This window comes from Agelaius phoeniceus, chromosome 27, assembly GCF_051311805.1.
Source record: "Agelaius phoeniceus isolate bAgePho1 chromosome 27, bAgePho1.hap1, whole genome shotgun sequence".
Classification (NCBI taxonomy): domain Eukaryota; kingdom Metazoa; phylum Chordata; class Aves; order Passeriformes; family Icteridae; genus Agelaius; species Agelaius phoeniceus.
In genome coordinates, this window is record NC_135291.1 from 5695866 (window position 1) to 5716507 (window position 20642).

Below are 20642 nucleotides of genomic sequence, written 5' to 3' on the forward strand. Positions count from 1 at the left end.
CAGTGGCCCCCGGCCCCCAGGAGGCTGCGGGACGCCCCGGCCGCTGCCCGGCCCCGTGGAGCTGCCGGCCCTGCCCGCCGGGGGGGCGCCTTTGGACACTGCAGCAGGACAGGGACCGGCTCTGGGATACGGGCTGGGGAGGGCACCCTGAGCACAGGGACAAGGAGCAAGGAACACCTGGGAAATGTGGATTATACATGGAAGGACTGAGATTTTCTTTTAAAGATTTTGTTGGGATCACTGGAGAAACGAATGATTTTGCAGAAAGCTCAGCAGCTCTCAGAGAATGAGCACCCACAGGCACTGAGGGGGGCTGCAGGAGGGGCAGAAGAAGGCCCTGCAGCACTTGGGCACAAAGGCCCAGCAGGTGAATGCAAGAAGGGAGCAGCAAAAGGCCAAGCTGAAGGCAAAGGCCAGGGCAGAGTTCCTACAGCCCCTGAGGGATCAACCCCAGGGCCCAAGGGGGCCCCAGCACCCAGGGCACAGGCTCGGCCACAAGCACCCGGCAGAGGCATTGCCCTCCTCGGCAGGGGACAGCCCACCCAAACAGCCCCTGGCAAGGAATCAGGGCTCCAGCTGCAGGGCACAAGGACACTGCAAGCACAGACAGCAGCACCCTCAGGACCAGCAAGTCCACCCCTTGATGGACATGGATTGGCAGGGCTGTCACAGCTCCCATCACCAGGGACCCTCCACACTGGAGCCCTTGAGAACATTCAGGGTGGGTCTGCATTGAGAGGAGGCATTTTCAGATGGACACAGGGGCCTCTCAATCCACTCTGAATCTTAGACCTAATGGGCAAAATAGGAAAGGCATGGTTTAATTATTAAGGGAATAAGTGGGAAAGATGAGCAGGTATGATTTCATCAACCACTACTAGGAGATGTAGGGGATACGTTTGAAATAAATTACTTTTTCTTCCTACTTGATTGCAATTTTCTGGGAAGGAATTTGGTGGCTGGATTTTTATATTGTAAAAGGTGATACAGAGGCTTATGATGTTGTACTTATGTGTCAAATGTCTGGCAACGCCTATGCTGAAGTGAACCCACAAATGTGGACAGTCCAGGGAAAGAGGGAAAATTAGATTTGGAGCCTCACCAAATTACTTTGAAGCAACAAGGACAAGAGATTTAAAGATTTAAAATCAATACCCTATTCCAAGAGAGGGAAGGAAGGGCTTACAGCTTATTACTGACTCTCTCTTAAAGGCAGGGTTTTGGAGCCAGGGATCTCTCCCTACAACACTCCAGTCAAGAAACTGAATGGATGGACACAAGGAGGAATCACAGAATTTTCAAGTGTTAAAAAGCAAATTAACTGAGGCTCCTGCCCTGGCCCTCCTAGACAGGGAGAAAGAATTTTAATTATAGGTGGATGTTAAACAGGGCCATGCCGAAGAATTCTTGTGTTAAAATGTTTAACCCAGTGGCCAGAGTGGCCTCAATGTCTGCAGAATTGCCTGGAGAGGGGCTGGCAAGAAACTCAGGTGTTGTAGTGCGTTTTTATACTTTGTAATACTTCGAAGTAGTTTTGTTTTGTATCCCCATATTTTTCCCAAATGGTTTATCCCAAACTGTACCCCTATACCTGTGTAATCCCTCTCCCGGGATGAGATCATCCCCAAACCCCCACCCTGGCTCTCTGTCAATCACTCAGCATCCCATCCCCTCCATCCAGAAGTTTCAGTCCAGGTCGTTGAGTGATTAGCCAGAGGCCAGGGGTCAGCCCCCCCAGCCTTGCCCCATACGCTGTCCTATATGTTTATCCCCCAGCATCCATCCCTTAGGGTCACTTATAGGTTGGTAAAATGTTATCTACTTTTGGTTTCCACCTCCCTTTAAATGTGACCTTGGCACATCTCCCGGGCTCTCGACAGGAGGCCGCCTGAGGTGCAGGAGCTCCTTTGGGACTCCTAATAAAACCTTGGATTAACCCCTGCTAAGAGTCGGCCCTTTATCTTCTACCGCTGTCTCTGGTGTCTCTTGTGCTGCAAAGGCGACCAGTCCAGGTACCCTCAGTACCCTCGGGGCACAGAGAGTGTCTGCCCGCTGTCGGCTATGTCGGGGCTGCCCCCCCCGGTGTCTGCCGACTCGGGACTGGCCGAGGGTTCCTGAGAGGCTCGCAGAGAGACCGAGACACCCAGGACTGCATTCAAGGGACAGAGCTCCAGAACCAGGCTGGGAGAGATTGATGAGACAATCCCTGGACTGAGGGAGAAAATGTGTTTCTGGATGGCTCTGCAAGGGCAGCAGAAGGGAAAAGAGCTACAAGACAGGCTGTTATTAAGGAAGGGGAATCAGACAAAGCGCAGGTCACCACCCCATGCTCAGCTCAACCCGCGGAGCTGTGGGTGCTTGTAAGAGCCTGGCACTGAAATGCCCTGAGCAGGAAGGCTTCAATATCTTCTGCTGACACCATGGCACCTAACAGGGCGGCAAAAGCAATTCTGACTGCTTCAGCAAGCACTGCATCACTTATTAAGGTATTTCTAAAATAATTAATTCATAGAGAAGGGATTGTGGAAGCAATAGACTCAGAAAGAAGAACTAATTTTACGCAAAAGATCCTTCAGGGGGTTATGGCAGCTTTAGGAATACAATGGGACCTCCATAACCCCTGGCACCCCCTGAGCTCAGGTCAGGAGAAATAAAGAAACACTTTTGGAAGCTGGTGATAAAAACCAAGATGCCGTGGGTACAGCTTTTGCCATTGGCTATGGCAAGAAGAAGAACCAAACCCAGGGCAGATATTCAATTATCTCCCTTGGAATTGATGTCTGGAATTCCTTACCCTGGTAACTCTCCACCTTGTGCAGGGTGGAGATAAGGGATGTATGTTTCAAGCAGTCCGTGGCCAGAATCCTGTCTCTTGTGAAATCTCTCCCACAGGAAGCTGGGCTGGCACAGAGCCTGCCCTGGGACTTTGCTGTTGCCAACACCCAGCCAGGACATCGGCTCCTGCCTAAGGAGTGCAAAGCAGCACCACTGGTGGCCAAGGGGCCCATGCCAAGTGTCCCTGAGGCCAGAAACAGCCGCCAGCACAGCTGAACACGGGGGGACCCCTCAGCCTGGCCTCAGGGGCTCTGAAGCCCCGGAGATTTGCACTTCCCGCCTGCAGCAGGACCATGGCAGCCGCCCCTGAGCCTGCCCTGAAGGCAACGCAGCAGCAGCCAGGGCTCCACAGCGGGCCAAGCCCCTGGGCCTGCCCACAGATCCTCTGCTCAAACCCTCGGAAATCCTGGCCACCCTCCTCTGGCACCTCCAGCCACTGCGGCCAAGCCTTGCTGCCACTGCTGCAGCTTCAGCGCTGGCTGGGCCTGCACTGCCACAGCTCCTGGGGAGCACCACGGCACAATTCCACTCTGGGGCTCACTCACACCCACACTCTGGGCTGACTGCGATTGCATTGCTGCAAAATGTACCGATTTTGTTTCTTTTAAATCTTCTTTCTCTCAGGCTTGGTTTGTCTTTGCCTTGGGGAAAGGAATTTTAAAGTTTTTATTTAATGGATGTTACAGCACTCAATGGAGATGAGCTAAACATCTCCACAGACTGGGAATAGCCCAAAAGACACCCACAGAGATAACGACCAGCAACAAAACATCAACGCCCAGCAGCAAACAGCAACCAACAGCTACCCCAGACACTGCCCCTGGCACAGCTGGAGACACCTGGTCTGGAAAAGGCTGAGAAGGAAATCCAGGAGTGTGGAGCTAATTAACTCCAGAGGGGAAGGAATCCGGATCTAATAGGAAACCAAATACTAAAAACTACACCACTTGGAAGCAATGAACATTAAACCAATGCATTTAGATTGGTTCAGACTACATAAAGTTTAGGAAAAAACTAATAAATCTCACGTGTCATGGAATGATCTTCTCTGCACACTCGGGCTATGTGTGGATGGAATGATGTGTGCTGCATATCTTTGCCAAAACCAAGTAATGCCTTGACTCTCTAACACTAAAGATATTGTTGGAGGGTTTTTGTTTCCCCCGCAGTTTCAGTGACAAGAATACAACGTGAGAATTGTTTTTCATAATAATCCTACTTTATATGGTTAGGTAGGTTTGGGACAGAAGCGTGAGAATCAAGTTTTGCTATGGGTTTTTCAACGTTCACCTAGAACTGCTTTAAACGTGACCGTTTAACTCAGAAACAGTTAATAGTTTGTTTGAATATTGTTTAAAAAAAACAAACGAAAAACCCTCCCCCCACCTAAAACCATAACAAAACAAAAAAACAACCAAACAAATAAATAAAAAACAAACAAAACCAAAAACAACAACAACTAAAAAAGCAGATTGGGGGGGGGGGGGGGGGGGGGGGCTGCATGGCTGCTCTGGAAGAGAAGCTTCATTCCAGGCAGCCTGGAGAGGAGCTTCAGAAATGCAAATTAACCCTGCTGGGGCAAAGCCTGGACAATGTACCTGGGTCTTCCTACCCGGGGCAGGAATTGGGCTGATTCCCTCTACCAGCTTGCACTGATGGAATTTGCACAGCTAAAGGCAGAGCCCATGGTGAGGATATCTTGACTCTGCAACAGAAATTGGTTCAGCTGCAAAAGGAAACAGCAAATGGAGAATGTTGTGGATACTGCTCATTCAGCAGGTGAGCGAGGGGATGCAGGTGGCAGCCAGGCCTCCTGATCCAGGAATGCCTAGAGAAGGACAGGGAATTAGGGCACTCAGAATAATTCCAAAACCAAACAAGACTCAGTACGAAAAAAAACAGAGTCAATGAGTCAATCTGCTTGGAGATAGGGCCAGGGACTTGTAGAGAAGGAAGTAACGGGAAAACCCATCAGTTTCAGACAATAGAACAAACTGACACGGACTGCTGCTCAAAATTCCTCTAAATTCATGAACTTCGAGGAAAAGAACAAAGACTTAACAGAGCCATGAATATCGGCTGTTCTACAAAAGTGGGAATGCACATTAACGAGGACATGCAGTTGGCGGATCGGGAAGTCTGAACCTTCCAACTACCTCAGCCAGCGGGCAAAGGGAGAGAGAGAATCGGCCGGGAAAATGAAGATAAAAAGGAGGCCGCGAACTACAATGGCAGAGAGCGCAAGTCAAATGCGCCACGGCCTCTCCCTCTGCTCAGCAATAAAGTCACTTGTACAGGACTCCTCTGTCTCCTCGGGGCACAGAAACCTCCGGCCACGTGAATTTCCCCGTACAGCCCCGGGCACGGGGCAGCCGCCTCTGTCCCAGCCACAGGAACCGAGCCGAGCCAGCGCTGCTCCGGCAGCGGCTCCTGCCGAGGCAGCGGCCGCAAGGAGACCGCGGGCAGCCGCTTCCGCAGCGCCCTCACGCCAGCGGCAACACGCGCCGGACACGGCACAACGAACCCGCCTGAGCCCCCTGCCGCCCCCGAGGCCCGCAGCGAGCCCCGAGCCCCCGCACAACCCAGCGCGGCTCCCACCTGCGCTCCGGCCGCCTCCCAGCTCCGCCGCCGCCTCAGCGCGCTCCGGCCGCTGCCGCCGCTCCCGGGCCCGCACAGACGCTCCGCCAATGGCGCCGCTGCCGAGCCACGGACGCCCTCAGGCCGCCACCGGGACCCCGCCCCGCCCCGATCCCACCAATCAGCGCGCCAGAACCACGACTGACGGCACCGTCGCCCAATCGCAGTCGGGGGCGGGCTCTGCACACGGCACACCCTCGCCCCGCGCTCTCAAGGCCCCCCGGGCTGCGGGAGGGCAGAGCCGGAGATGAGGAACAGCCCTGGAACGGGCCCGGGCCCGAGGGGATTGAGCTGAAAACACAAACAAACTTCTCCGCACCTCCCGCCACGGCTTTCCCGAAGCACTGCGGCTCCGGTGGCTCCGGCTCAGCGGGAAGCCCTGGAGCCTCACTACTGCTACCCCTAATTAGGAGCATCAGTGCATCGTTTTGATTTCCCTCAAATAGGGAAAACTGCTCAAAACCTCTGTGGATGAGTGGGGGAGGGGAGAGATTTCTGACAGAAAACCCCAAAAACTCAGAGCAGGATAATGAGAAGTAAGTGAAGAGCCTTAAATCCAGCCTTCCCCCACGCCTCCCTCCTTCCAGCTGCACCTCCTACCCCGGCAGTGCCGGAGACAGGGAATGGGGCCGTGCTCACTTCAAGCCCCGGGGCTTCTCCCTCTGCTCAGGGACAGGAGTCGTTCCCCTGCTGCACCCTGGGCTCTCTCCCACCGGAGACTTCTCCAGGAACTTCTCCAAGCTGAGTCCATCCCATGGGCTACAGCCCCCCTCCAAGTGCTGCAGCATGGGTCACTGTGCCCCGGGGTCAGTCCTGCCAGGACAGGCTGCTCCAGCGGGGCCCCACTGGCCACGGGGTCACAGCCTCCTCTCAGGCATCCCCGTGCTCCAGCGTGGCTGCTCCGGGGGCTGCAGGGGGATCTCTGCATCCCCATGGATCTGCAGGGGGATCTCTGCTACCCCATGGATCTGCGGGGGGATCTCTGCATCTGGCACCGCCGTTTTTGGAGGCACCAGGAATAGGCTGAGCTCTGCCTGAAGCTCTTCTCACATTCCCCACACCCTTCCCGGCACAGGGAGGCTTTTACCTCCTCACAGCTCCCCAGGCTGGGTTTGCAGCCCCTCCTCGTGTGGGATTTCTGGGCCTTTTCTTCCCCGTTGGATTCCTGCGCCGTGGAGCCGTTCCAAATGGCCTCTTCCACAAGGTCCTGTGGCAGGGATTTGTTCTCCCTGGTCTCTGTCTGCAGCTCAGTTCCTGGGGGAGGAAGGACAAGGAGAGGAAGAGACAGGGAGAAGGGAAAAGGCAGGAGGAGAGGAAGGAAGAAGGAACAAGGGAGGAAGGAGATGGGAAAGGAACGTGGATGGATGAAGGACAGAAGGGGGAGAGGGAGGAGGGCAGAGAAGGAGAAGATGGGATTTGCCTCCATGCCAGAGGGAAGGGGAAGGAGATCCCCCCAGTCCATCCCTGGCAGGATGGCGTTGGCAGTGAGGTTGTCCTGCAGCGATGCTGGGCTGGGAGATGGAGCAGCAGGGAGGGTAAAGGGGCAGTGATTCCTCCTGCCCTGCCTGGCTGTCCCAGTCTGGAGCGTCCTGGCGCTGCCGAGGCCCTTGGAGCGTTCGGCACTCAGGAGCCCGGAGCTCACGGCTGCTTTATAAAGCTGACAAAGTCGGCAGGATGGGTCTGGGTATGATCTCAGCAAACTGGGTTTATTGGTACAGGAACAGGGGACAGAGCTGAACAGGGTCCAGGGACAAAGACAGGGTGCAAGCTGAGGGCACAGGGGGTTTTTATATGGGGTAGTGAGGGTGGAGCTGAGGGTCAGGGTCCAATGGATATGGGGGAAAATGGAGCAAAGGAGGGGTTAAGGGTCAGGACAGCTAATAGGGAAACAGGGGCAGAGGAATGCAGTAAACTGGGGCCAATGGAGGGACAGAGAGAGAGAACATTCTAGGGACTAACCAAAGATGGGTAATAGGGGTTGAAGCAGGGTAATTAGCCAATGGGCCAATGACAGAGCATACTTTCCATAAATCAGCATGTGCCAGCAAAGATCTATGGGAGAAGCAAGCTTCTCACCATAACCTTGAAATCTATTCTTCTTCTTTGGGACCAGTCCTCCACAGCTGTAGAGCTGCGACTGCTGTTACGCCCCTGGGCCTCTACATCAGTGTAGTATCCTTTTCTTCTCAGCCTCCTTGTCTTCCACACAGACCAAGTTTAGGATTGAGAGATTCTAGCTTGGGGGAACAACAAGGGGTGAACACCATGGGTTTTGTGAGAAAGGAACCTTACTCTTTAGAATTTTTTAAAGTTTAACAACGGCTAATTAAAGACAAATTACTAACAGCACTGGTGTTTGGCAATGGCCAGAGGCACACCGGTTAACCACAGCAACTCCTTGTCTACTTTTTCCATTGTATTGTTGAAATACATATTCATAATGATTGTACATATTCAAACATTTCTTTGAACTCATTTACATGTTCCAGGAATTCTTTAGGTTGGTTTGACCCCCAACTCGCCTTTTTAGAGCACGTGCAGGAATCGTGGATTGCTGTTTTGAGGGTTGTGTGTCACTCCCTCACAAGGGGCCCCTGTTCTGTGGTTTCAGCAGGTGACAGTTATTGACAGTGGAAAGGTCAATGGCAGGGGTCTTCATCACATCCCTTCCTTAAATGTTATCTGACCATGCAGACGCTTTTAGCTATTTCCACAAGTACTTTAAATGTACATTAGCTCTTTCACAAATATCTCTGAGTCATTCTCATTATTGTCAGTTAGTTAGAAAAATAAAAGCATTAATTCTTATTTGACAACTACAGCTACTTCTGCAAAAGTTAACATTATAATGCACAACACATGTCCAGGTTTGAAAAAGAAGTAAGTTTTTTGGGATGCAGTGGTCAAACCAATAGGTGCTCAGATTTGAATATTGGCACCTGGTGTGGCCACTGAGGACATGGATATGCCTCTGAGAACCCGGGGGTTAAAGCAGACAATTCCCAGGGGAAGCTCTCTTGGTTCCGGTGCGTGAAAGGTTCAGAGCTCCCCTGCCCAGCTGCGGGCTCGTTGCGGGAGGGGAAGCCATGCGGCCGGGTGAGGTGAGCCAGGCCTTGGACAGAGAAGGGAGGTGAAGGCCCCTGCAGGATGGAAGGGTAGAGGATCACTGAGAGGGATCGGGCAGCCACTCCACCCCCACCCCAGGAGAGAGAGAGAGTCGGTGTCTGTGTCTGTGCCACCTTGAAATTTGATAGCACCGCCGGAGGAGAAGGGCGGGGGGATGAGTTCTGGACCGGCAGAGCCTGAGATTTTTAACCCTTTTCTTGGATGATGGAAACCTTACAAATGCTGATCCTCCTGGAGCTGAATGAGAAGAGAAATAGAGATGAGATAAGAGGAAATGGGCCACGAGAGAAGTTGAGAAGAATCTTGGTGGGTGGATGATGGAGTGGCCTTTGGCTGGACTTTTCTTGTATAGCCATGGACAGAACCATTTTTCCTGTGACACAGACACTGCATGAAGGGGGGAGGCAATGGCTTGGAGCCAAGAGAGTGCAGTGATGTTATGTGAAGGAGTGTGTGAACAGAGAGAACAGGTGAGGAGGGTGGTGGTGCCCTTGATCTTCAGTGAAGAAGAAGATCTCTGTTCTCGAGACCCCTTGGCCCCAGGGGGTGAATTTGGGGGGGACAGGTGTCCCAAAAGTGAGAGATTGTGCTTTTTTTTTGAACTGGGCAAAGCATATTTAAAAGGGGAACCCCAGAAGCAGCTTTGGTCCATGTACAGTGGTGAGAGCACTGGGCATGAAAGGAAGATGTCACGATGGCAAATGTTCTCTGGGCGGTGCCACGTATGACATGGAAACACACGAGGTTTCAACTGTGTTTCCTGGGGAAGCCTATGGTACAAGAGGGACTCCTCTCTTCTTGATAAACTGAGAATTTATTATCTAAAGGGTGGTGATGGACTGAGAGTTGGTGATCTGAGGGGTGGTAACTGAATTGAGAATCCAAGGTTTTGGTCTTACTGTGATGTATTGGAAATTTGGTGGGGGGAGGAGGAATGTTTTTGGAGGGTTTTCATTCTGAGTTCTGTGTGTGTTTCTTTTTAGATATAGTTGTAGGTTGATAAAGTGTTTTTTTTTTTTCCTTTATTCCTAAGTTGGAGCCTGCTTTGCTCTATTCTTGGTCACATCTCACAGCAGACACCAGGGAGAATATATTTTCATGGGGGGACTGGCATTGCGCCAGCGTCAACCTTGACAGCAGGCCCAGGCCATTGGAGACTCAGGCTTCTATTGGCTGGCTGACCAGGAAGTAATTGGCTCAGCCAATGAGGATTAACCTCATGGGCTCCTAAGGTGTATAAGGGAGCAAGATCTGAATAGAGTGAACTGTTGCTGCATGAACTCAGTGTGTCTTGTCACTGGTCTGTCTCTGAAACTGTGACAATTGGTGGACCCTGATGTGATTGCAACAGCTGCTGCCAATAGAGCAGGGAGACAGACGGGGCAACCAGGAGGAGTTGCTTGCAGCCTCTGAGCTGCGAAGAACGGCATATAGAGCTGTGATTAGTCTGGACCCCCTTTATTTTTTCTTTTCTTTTTTTCTTTTTTCTTTTTGTAAGTGGAAGACACCACCAGCATGGGAGCATGGTCTTCAACACCAGAGGACCCCCTCCTGAAGGTATGGTTTCCCATTTTAAAGAAAAGATTTGAAAAATATGAGGAATGGTCTTTATTAGCCTTCATAACGTGGTGTGAGAGCCACGGACTGGATGTATTAGAATGGGCTGTCCTAGATTTAAAAATTTGGGAGCGGGCTGGCTGACATATCCTTACAGCTGTCTCCACAGGAGATGACTCTGCCATTTATGTTATTAAACCATGGAGACTCATAATAAACATTATAAAAATGTTGCAGAGCAAGCAGGTGGTGAGAACGGCAGAGGAATCACAACTGGTACTGTCCACCAAGGCGAATGGCAAAAGCACGGCACCAAAGGAGGCAGCGGGGCAGGCAGACGTCGTGCTGGATGCAAGAAGGAAAAGGATGGGTACAGAAAGTACAACGTGCGGGGAGGTCTACGGGCGGAGCTGTGGAGCCTCCCCAAGCGAGGGTGACCTACCCGGGGAGCGCCCTGACACCCTCCAGGACCCGTCCCTGAGGCCATCAGCGAAACCGCCCCAAGCGGCTGTGCTGTGTTAAATGGGCACTCTACAGCCCCTCTGTGCCCTGCTTGAGATGAGGGATTACATTTTGTTCGTCACGAAAAAGAGACCAGTGTGTTACAAGAGTTGTCTGCTGACTATTTCTGTACTACTTCATGAGATATGAGCTACAAGGATACCAGGGAAGGGGTTGCAGGAGCCCACACATAGTCCCACCCAGCAAATGGTACAAACAGATAACTCACAGAAATAACGACCAGGGAAAGGCTGGGGAAAGGGTAGGGGCAGATTAACACCCAGCAGGGAAACCTTTCCTGCTGACAAATGGTACAAGCAGATAACTCACAGAGATAACGACCAGGGAAAAGCTGGGGAAGGGGCAGGGGCAGATAAACAGTCTGCAAGGCAGGATATTTGCTTGCTTAAGCTTGATAGGGCACATATTGCGTTAATCATAAGATTTTGGTAATTTTCCACAGAGAAGTCACCAAATAAAGACATAGGGTGAAGAAGACGCAGCTGAGGAAGACTCCGCAGCCTTTTATCACCGACCACCAGGAGACAGAAGGATGACCCTCTAGCAACAACCAGCGCAGGCGCAGAGAACTCCGAGATAACATGGACTCCTGAAGGATGGAGAGGATAAAAGGACTGAATCAGAAACTAGTTGGCGCGGCAGTAGGTGGAGCGGAGACTCCCCTGTCGCCCAGCACTGAGCCTTTGCTTACGTAGTATAACTGCTTCAATAATTAATAAATTCTTTGATTGGAAATTACTCGTTTTGAGTCAATTTTATAACAATTTGGTGCCGCGACTCGGATGAGAGTTTGGATCGGGTGGGATCTACCCAGAGTGGGGGGCGCCTCATCCAGTGCTTTCCGGGTGGCCCCTCTGGGAGAACCTCCGCCACTCTCACCGACGACCCTAAAATATATACTAGTAAGCAAACGGGACAAATTATACCGGTGAACCCCTTAATAATCTGTGCACGGAGTCCGGACGAAGACGCAGGACGCGTAAGTATAAAAGGGAATCCCTTCGGGCGGGGTTGGGATCCCGGAGTGTGGCGGTGGACAAGTGTGAATGAGAGGAGGGCCGGCAGCCGGACTCTCCAAGTGAGTGCGGACCCTTGAGTAGTGCGGTTCCCGCAGACCCGCGAGGGCTCGGGCCACGAAAAAGGGGAAGTGAAAGGAATTTGAGAGTGAAAGAAGGCACTCCGGACGAATGGGGCAGGGGAAAAGCAAGACCCCAACCCAAGTCAAACTCCCCCCCATTCCAAGGGACAATCCCCTAGGATTTATGCTTAGTAATTGGAAGCATTACCCGGGGACCAAGACTAAGGATAGGGCCAGAATGATACATTATTGTATGGGAGTATGGGGTGGGAAAGAGATTTCCAAAAAAGTTTTTTGGCCCGTGTTTGGATCATCTGAAGACTGGGTTCAACAGGACTTGAACCTATGGGTAAATTCTAAAGAGCCCTTCTCGCAAGAGGAGTGATTATGCCAAAATATGGGTAGCAAGACCCGAAGTGTATGTTTTCCAATTAAGAGAAGGGAAAGGGGATCCGGACAAAAAGGGGAAGAGGGACAATCATTTGGGTGACTTAATTATAGCACCGCCCCCATATGTCCCACCGCTAGCACCCAATGCCCCACCACCTCCACAACCACCTGCACCGAACAATGATGAAGAGGGTAACCAAGGGGAGGTTAACCAAACCGGTTACCAAGGCCCGATTACAAGGAGCCGCAGTAGGGTTGAGACGGGGCTATTCCCTCTACGGGAGATGCCCATGGGTGGACCACAGGCGGGTATAGGATTTATTACTGTCCCCTTGAGTTCGGCAGATGTACGAGACTTTAAGAAGGACATGGGACATTTATTAGAGGACCCTTTTGGGGTAGCCGAGAGGGTCGACCAGTTCTTAGGACCAAACATCTATACCTGGGAAGAAATGCAGTCCATTTTGGGCATTCTGTTCTCTACTGAAGAACGGAATATGATAAGAAGGGAAGGAATGCATATTTGGGACACGCAGCATGTCCAAGGCCCGGCTGCGGACACTAAATGGCCCCTACAGAACCTCCATTGGGACCACCAAAATGCGGCACATAGATTACTGACTAAGATACATCAAAAAAACACATTGGGGATCACAGGGACTGGTAGATTATTTTGCTGCAAAGTATGTGAGTGTGGGAATCTGGGACATTGCCAAACAAGTAACCAGAGGATGCCTAATTTGCTTACAAGTAAATAGAAAAAAAAAATTGAGAAAATTACCGGAGGGAGGCCGACCGCTAGCGAAAAGGCCTTTCTCCCACATTCAGATAGATTTCACCGAGCTCCCCAAAGTAGGGAGAACCAAATATTTATTGCTCTTGGTGGACCACCTAACACATTTTGTGGAAGCCTTCCCAACCGTAAGAGAAACAGCCAAAGTAGTTACGAAAATATTGATGGAAGAGATAATCCCGAGATATGGGGTCCCAGAAGTCATTGACTCAGATAGAGGGCCGCATTTTATTTCCCAAGTTACCCAAAACTTAGCAACAGTTCTGGGCATACAGTGGGAACAACATGCCCCCTGGCATCCCCAGAGCTCTGGACGAGTTGAACGAATGAATGGGGAAATAAAAAAGCAATTGACCAAACTGGTAGCAGAAACCAATTTGACCTGGGTTAAATGTATTGCTCTAGCGTTGCTAAATATAAGAACAAGACCTAGAGCTGATTTAGGGGTATCACCCTTTGAAATGATGTATGGGATGCCGTATAACCTAGAAAATCCTAACGAACATCCTGTCATTAATGACACATGTACACAAAAATATTTGGTGGAATTGACAAAGTACAGAAAGGCATTATGGGAAAAAGGTATGTTAGCACAACGGCCTCCTTTAGATTTTATCTTACACCAGGTACAGCCAGGAGATTGGGTGCTCGTGAAAAGCTGGAAAGAAAACCCCTTGACTCCAAGGTGGGAAGGACTGTTCCAAGTACTCCTCAGCACAGAAGCAGCCATACGAACCGCTGAAAAAGGATGGACTCATGCTAGTCGCATAAAAGGACCGGTAAAACCCCCTCACAGCTGGGAGGTTTGCAGTCTCCCGAGAGAAACCAAATTAAAGCTGAAACGAACTGATAAATGATTTGGATAGTAATCTGGGTTGGAGATAACCATTATCTCCAAACCCAGCTAATAGGGAATCGGGAGGCTCTTGGATATTGCAAACTCTTAGAGGACGAGTTAAGAAAGCCCTACTTTAAGTCCCCGAGATTAGAACATAAAGGGCACCCATGGAAGGGGGAAAAAGCACAAAACAAAGATATAAGGTTAAAATGTAACTGGTTAGATTGTGACTGTCACCCCCTTGTATGCTTTTCCTGTAAATTGTGTCATGAACCTTGGTGGTCTCATTGTCGGAGTGGTAGAACACCTAGGGGAATTTTCACGCCGTGCTATGAGAAAGAGAGGAGACTAACTTCTATCATTCCTAGTAGCAGAGTTGCTACGGGGGAGGTAAAGCTTGGATCTGACGAGTGGTGGGAAACCTTTTCCAAAGGGGTAAATCCTGATCGGTTCTGCTACCACCCTAACGAACCGATCCCCTTTCTCCTGGACATCCTGGAAGTGGTGTGTCAGAAGAAAGCCCCCAATTTGTGGCGTGACCTCTCATTAATAAAAGCTAATAACTGGGCCGCCAGTGCTAAAAAGTGGAAATGGGAGGTTTATCCGGCTCCTGAAGAATACCTCTGCTGCCGAGAAGATGGTAAACCCCGAGGCTCGCAGCAACCGAGTCGTCGGGCGAGGCAGAGAGGTAATAACCAGTGGAGTCCGTCGGAAGCCTCGACCCCCATATGGGATGTCCAGGAAATGTTGGCCGTCCTGCCCCAGGATTGGTAACCCACCACTGGGGAAACCAAAGGTAAAATTTAACCTGAGCTCCGACAATGACAGCCCCAAATTACAAGCCTTAATTCTTTTCTGGTGCATTGTAACAAGTTCAGGGGCAGAAGGGTATTCACATCAACCCTTCAAATGGTCACTGATTAGATGGGAAGACCAGTATGTTATCCAGACCAAAATCACGTCTGGTGCACCCAGGTTTTTATGTACTTTGTGTGATTTAATACCTGTAAATCCATGTTTAAATCAGTTTGGATATTATTTTTGTCCAAGCTCAAACCCAGGAAAAGGGTATTGTAACTATCCAGGACACTTTTACTGTGCTTATTGGGACTGTGTATCAGTAAGCTCCTTTGGGGGGAACGAGGACGGGTTTATCAGAACTGGATGGGGTCCATACGGGTGTACACAGCCCACTTCCACATATACCCAGAAAGAAGGAGGGTTAGATGGAACATGCAATATGATTTACATTAATGTGACAAAACCACATGACCAAGTCTGGTTATTAGGGAAAATGTGGGGAGCCCGATTATGGAACCAGGGACAGACAGAGGGGGGCACTTTATAATCCAAAAGACAACCGTGCCACACAACCCCGAACCAATTGGACCAAACCAGGCGATAGCTGGAGAACTAACGCTAGGAGAAAATAATGGAAATGAATCAGAAACAGCCCCAACCACTAGTCTTCCAGAAATGTATAAGCAAAACTTTGCTAATTCGACCCGAGGACCTGAAAACCCGGGAGAAGGGGACTTGTGGAAAATATTACAGGCCACTTTCCTAGTCCTGAATGAGACCCATCCAAATCTAACTGAGGAATGTTGGCTGTGTTACACCGTAAACCCCCCGTTCTATGAAGCCATAGGGGTAACAGCAAAAAAGCAGACGAGTAAATGGGACCAACCCAGCTAGGTGCCTATGGAAAAAAGAAGGAGAAGAATCGAGAGGGATAACCTTGGCAAGGGTAATGGGGAGAGGAAGATGTATAGGACGAGTACCAGTGGAAAAACGACATCTATGTCAGGTTATGGGGAATTTGAGTGACCCTAAGAAACCTGCCAGCTGGATACTGCCAGCAGCAAATACTAAATGGGTCTGTAACACTCTCGGAGTCACCCCATGTATAAATATAGACCGATTTAATGAATCCAGTGACTTTTGTATTCAAGTATTGATAGTACCCAGAGTCCTTTACCACCCCGTAGAGTACATTTATGAACAATATCAAAATATAGGACCCCACATAGTGAAACGGGAAATATTCACAACCTTCACTGTGGCAATGTTACTAGGAATAGGTGCAGCCGGGACAGGAACAGGAATAGCCTCACTCATACAGCAACACCGAGGATTCCAAGAACTAAGAGCCTCTGTAGATGAAGACCTCACAGAATCATTAGATTCCCTAGCAGAGGTAGCCTTACAAAATCGAAGGGGGTTAAATCTATTATTCCTGCAACAAGGAGGACTATGTGCTGCTTTAAGAGAAGAATGCTGCACATATGTAAACAAGAGCGGAATTATACGGGACTCAATGGCAAAACTAAGGGAGGGGCTAGAAAGAAGACAAAGAGAAAGGGAAAAACACCAAAGCTGGTATGAATCTTGGTTTAACTATTCTCCTTGGCTTACAACTTTATTATCAACGATAGCGGGTCCACTACTTCTCTTACTATTGGGACTCACGTTTGGCCCTTGTATTTTTAATAAATTGATTAGCATTGTAAAAGGCAGATTAGAAGCTGCTCACCTTATGCTCATACGAGCAAAATACGAAACCTTGAAGATGGATGATCCAGAAGAATCTCTGGAGCTCAGCAAAAGGGAATTAGAGCGTTTTGACGAACAAAATTGAGTATCAAAACAAAGGGGGGATTGAGATGAGGGATTACATTTTGTTCGTCACGAAAAAGAGACCAGTGTGTTACAAGAGTTGTCTGCTGACTATTTCTGTACTACTTCATGAGATATGAGCTACAAGGATACCAGGGAAGGGGTTGCAGGAGCCCACACATAGTCCCACCCAGCAAATGGTACAGATAACTCACAGAAATAACGACCAGGGAAAGGCTGGGGAAAGGGTAGGGGCAGATTAACACCCAGCAGGGAAACCTTTCCTGCTGACAAATGGTACAAGCAGATAACTCACAGAGATAACGACCAGGGAAAAGCTGGGGAAGGGGCAGGGGCAGATAAACAGTCTGCAAGGCAGGATATTTGCTTGCTTAAGCTTGATAGGGCACATATTGCGTTAATCATAAGATTTTGGTAATTTTCCACAGAGAAGTCACCAAATAAAGACATAGGGTGAAGAAGACGCAGCTGAGGAAGACTCCGCAGCCTTTTATCACCGACCACCAGGAGACAGAAGGATGACCCTCTAGCAACAACCAGCACAGGCGCAGAGAACTCCGAGATAACATGGACTCCTGAAGGATGGAGAGGATAAAAGGACTGAATCAGAAACTAGTTGGCGCGGCAGTAGGTGGAGCGGAGACTCCCCTGTCGCCCAGCGCTGAGCCTTTGCTTACGTAGTATAACTGCTTCAATAATTAATAAATTCTTTGATTGGAAATTACTCGTTTTGAGTCAATTTTATAACACTGCTGAGGCTGCCAAGACCTCTGAAACAACTGGCCACTTTCCTTCTCTGTGCTAATGCCCGTAGTTCTGCTGTGCTGGCAGAAACCTCCGTAACTGCCCAAGAGCAGCATGCATTGTCACTAGAACGTGCTGCTGTCGATTCAGAGGGCAGAGAGATGCAGTGCTGCAGAGGTGCTCTGCTGCTCTGCCATGCCCTGCTGACCCGGCTGAGACCCCAGAAGTGGTGCTTGGTAGCGACAGGAAGGTGCGTTGCTGCTGCAGCCACTGCGAGGCACCCAACCGCCGCTGCTGCAAGATGCCTTGCACCTGTGGGATGGTGCATGGCCGCAAAGCAGGGGTTGCTACCGCTCCACCATACCCTGCCACCCTGGCTGAGATAACAGAAGCGGCACCCGGCCCCAGAGAGATTCCAGATCCTCTGTGCCATGAAGCACTGGTTGAAATCCCTGTATCTGTCTCTGCCCGCAGCAAAGCTACCTCTCTGTGCTTTGCTGTGCTTGAAAACACCCCTACATACGTACCTAGCAGCAGCAAGACTGTGCCTGGCCCTGGCACAACGGGGCCCAGCCCCTGTTGGGGCACACCTGGCTGCAGAACTACTCCTGGCTGCTATAGAGCTGCCCAAGCCTGCTGCCAGGTGCGCCACCAAGCCCTGCCTGCGGCGGAGCCAAGCTCTGTGGCTGTCACAAGCACGTATTCTTAGACAGCGCTTAGTTGTGCTGATTGCACGGTTCCCGTGGCAATGGAGAAATTCATAGTTCCAGCAACGCCTGCAAAGACCCCAAGCACACCAGAACTGCTTCCTCCCAGACCTGAGTCCCAGCCAAACATCACGCCCGGAAGCAGCAGAGAGTCCGGGAATCCCCAGATTGCCACTGCCACTGCCAAGAGTTCACCAGAGCTGGAGCTGGCCATTGAATGTATGCCAGCAAGGGACACTGGCAGAGACTCCGAACAGCCCATCCATCTGCGGGACACCGCGATAACACCGCCTTTGCCTTACTGCCACAAACATCGTTCGATCCAGTGTCTGTTTTGCAGAAGATAAAACAAGTCGCTATTGCAGATAGGGACTTCGAAGGGGCAGAACTCATTAATGTGCCTATGTCTGGGGGCTGGGAGCCAGAGGATGGGACATTAGCAGTTTTCCCCATGGTAAGAGGCAGTAGAACTGCTCTAGATAAGTACGTCCCTTTCCAGTGGCCAGTTCTTTCCAAGCTGTGCCAGCTTGTTACCAAACACGGTTTAGGTTCGCCTGCTGTTGCTAATATGGTACATTTCTTAACAACAGAGGCGGTAACTCCATTTGATATAAAGCAGCTTGTTAAATTAATGTTTTCAACAGTCCAATATATGGTGTTTGAATCTGCATGGAAAAGCAGTGCAGAAAAACAGCAATTAAAAAATCTAGATTTTCCTAAATGAAGATCCACGTTATGAGGCAGGGGTCTCAGCTCCTGGAGCTGCCACCAGTGGGTGATCCACAACTCCAGGCTAGGCTACACCCACTGGTGCTAGCACAGGTCAAAGAACTAGGTACGCAAGCTTTATTTAAGGTAGCAAATATGGCAAATCCGACCCAAACATATTCAAAGATTAAGCAGGGAGTTAATGAACCATATCTGCAGTTAGAGAGATGGCAAGATGCAATGCAGAAACAAATTGTTAATGTAGAGATCAAAAATCACCTAATTTTACAGTTAGCAAAAGATAACACCAACGAAGACTGCAGAAAAATCTTAGAACTATTACCCAAGGAAAATCCATCACTAAATGAATTCATAAATGCCTGTGCTAAAGTAGGTTCTCATTCCCACAATGTGACCTTACTAGGCAACTCAATAGGGCTGCTGTAAGTGTCACCTCAGTATTGTAAATATAAACAACAAGGCCATCTGAAAACAAATAGTTCCTGTAAACCCATCTTAACAGGGACAAATCCTCTCAAGGACCAGGGAAACAAATGACTCAGGTGAGGAGGGGATGCACAAAGACAAAAGCATTTCCTCACCTTCCTGTGAAGGCTCATGTGATCAGCACACAGGAAGGACTCAAGAAGCAGCTGGAATGGATGTATTCACATCTGACACAGTAACCATATGCAACCCAAAGGTGCCTAAGATTCCTGTTGAAGCACAAGGACCTATCGGGAAAGGATTAAGTGCACTATTGACTGGAAGGTCTAGTGATACAATGGAAGGTATCTTTGGGTACCCTGGTGTTATTGACTCAACCTTTAATGGACAAATATATGCTATGATTTCTACTATTGCTGGCCAGGGGCTATGTACAAATCACAAACAGGACGGGCCTGCAAGGAATGTGCCTTGAGCTGTTTTATTTTCCAGCATCAGTGTCATTACTGGTTACGACAATGGGAAGATGCCAGCAGCTCACATCCCAGGCAGCAGACCAAGAACTTAATGTTACAACTTACTTTATAAGCTTTTTGACCAATCACACAAAGCAAAAGCATATTGACAGTAGTTATATCCAACCACTATAAGCACACATACCTTCAGTTAAAACAATGCTTGCTTATTTTGAATACAATACCTACTTGTAAGCCTTAAACCACAATGCACAGACCTCCATTATTAAGCTTAGAACTTCCTAATATCTTGCTAGATATACATTTCTGTAGATTAGGGAGTTATTCTAGAGAAGCATTACTACACAGAGCATTGTTCTATTTGTCCTTACTTTTCTACTTTTTACTGCTGACCTATCTCATGGCTACTGCTTAGCTCTAATCACAGTTCTGGTGTCGCTGAGGCCTGCCTTTTGCAGCTTTCCCAAAACACTCTGATTTATGATTCCCACATTGCCCCAAGGAGGCTTTATTGCCCCAAGCAGGATTTATTGCCCAAAGCAGGATAATTTCACACCAGAAGTGAAGCATTATGAATATTTGTGGTTCTTGCCTTTAAAACATTGGAAAATGGGAAATGGATACATTAGCAAGAGCTGTGGGGTGGGTGGGAGCAGCAGGATGAGCTCTGCTGGCAGCTCTCGGCTTTCCTGGGAAGAGGGAAGGGGCAGGATCCAGCTCCATGGATCGCTCAGGCAGTGATTCCTGCCAGGATGAGAGAGGGTCACGGTGTTACCCTGTCCCCATTCCACAGGATGGATGTGGCTGGAGTCCATGGAGAGCAGGAGCTGCTCTGGAATCCCACGTGATCCCACACCAATCCTGCTGCAATCCTGCTCCATCCATCCCACCTGTTCCCACTCCATCTATTCTGCCCCAGCCCTGCTCCATCCATCCCACCCCATTCCAGCCCATCCATCCTGCCCCAGTCCTTCTCTGGAACCCCAACCAGATCCTGCTCCATTCCATCCCACCTGATTGTTGTCTGGAATCCAGCCCTGATCCCATTCCATCCCTCCCACACCAATCCTGCTCCATCTATCCCTCCTGATCCCACTCCACAATCCAGCCCAAATCCCACTCTACAATTCCACCTGATCCCACTCTG

General features: G+C 49.8%; 1 protein-coding gene, 1 long non-coding RNA gene and 1 pseudogene across 6 annotated transcripts in view; 2 read left to right on the forward strand and 1 right to left on the reverse strand.

Annotated features, from left to right (window-relative positions):
* The window catches only part of LOC129132039 (uncharacterized), a 286230-nt gene that overhangs the window by 198279 nt on the left and 67309 nt on the right, over positions 1-20642 (forward strand). The gene's annotated exons all lie outside the window — the stretch shown is intronic.
* The window catches only part of LOC129132034 (class I histocompatibility antigen, F10 alpha chain-like), a 32795-nt pseudogene that overhangs the window by 7536 nt on the left and 4617 nt on the right, over positions 1-20642 (reverse strand). The window contains exons 8-9 of the transcript XR_013185368.1: positions 6560-16988; positions 5434-5763 (exon numbers count right to left, since the gene is read on the reverse strand). The product of XR_013185368.1 is annotated as a class I histocompatibility antigen, F10 alpha chain-like (transcript). The remainder of the gene's footprint in view (positions 1-5433; positions 5764-6559; positions 16989-20642) is intronic.
* On the forward strand, positions 5708-11412 carry LOC129132052 (uncharacterized). The gene is made up of 4 exons (XR_008535755.2): positions 5708-6008; positions 10097-10155; positions 10393-10525; positions 11120-11412. It is a non-coding gene; the product is annotated as an uncharacterized LOC129132052 (long non-coding RNA).